Source organism: Geospiza fortis, unplaced genomic scaffold (genome assembly GCF_000277835.1).
Source record: "Geospiza fortis unplaced genomic scaffold, GeoFor_1.0 scaffold496, whole genome shotgun sequence".
NCBI lineage: Eukaryota > Metazoa > Chordata > Aves > Passeriformes > Thraupidae > Geospiza > Geospiza fortis.
The window spans coordinates 864,625-865,690 of NW_005054529.1; positions in this window are offsets into that span (position 1 = coordinate 864,625).

Genomic DNA, 1,066 nt, shown 5'->3' on the forward strand with positions numbered 1-1,066 from the left:
GAAGGCGTTTCTTTATAAGACAATAAACTGCAGGAACTGATAATGAGTTGCTTGCTGGAGCTGAAAAGGAGCAGGTTATTTTATGCTGCTTTCCTCATTTATCTGTCTTTATTCAAGAAATAATCTGATTTTTGAGCTCTTTTTTGAGATCTTCCTGTGTAATGTGTGATGTGGAGCAATGACCTCAGGACTCGGCTGTGGGGAATTTCAGCTCTGAAATGGGGGAAAGCACCAAGCTCTGGTGCTTCCAGGGGGAGTGGGAGAGGGATGAGGAATCCCCTGCAGGGATTAAGGAATGGATGAAGCTGCTGTGTCCCTGGGGGTGGCTCCTGGACTGAGCCTTTTCCATCAGCCACCACCAGCACCAAGGAAAGGATCTCTGAACATCAGGAGAGAGCAAAATGCAGGGAAGGAAAGTGTAATTACCAGAGCTGGAATTAGTCCAGGGTAGGAATTAATAATGCTGAAATTAATAAAAAGTTTAATTACCATGAGCCCACAGGGCGTGAAATTCTGCTCCTTTCAATCATAGCCCAGGTCCTTCCGCTGCATACTGCATACCACTTGCTACAAAAACGTTATTTTGCTTTATTTGGACTAATTTAGTGCATTGTTTTCCTAAATCTAGCTCAAAACCTTGGGAGTGGTTTGGAAAATGGAGTTGAAGGTAGAGCCCTCCTTGCCTCTGCGGTAAATACAGGTTTCAGGACAGCCTGGTTTATCCAGAATGTTTAAGTAACCCCTAAAGGTGTCCAAGATGGATTTAGGGTCTGTTTGATGAGTTCCAAATCTGCTTTTGGAGCGCTCCTCCCATCCTGAAGTGGTTCTGTTTCACAAGGAGCTGGGCACTGTGTAAAGTTACTCACTGAGTTAGGGGTGCCCACACATGCTGGGGGTGAGGAGGGGCTGCACCACTGGGATTGAGGGTGGGAGAAGTTTGGAAACACTTCTGGATGTGTATTTTAGTGCAGGAAAAGGAATGGTTTTTGCTAATTCCCCTCTTGGAGCTTCCAGCAGAGCCTGGTGGCACAGGAGGAGCAGGGATGGTTTGGGATTGCTCTATAGC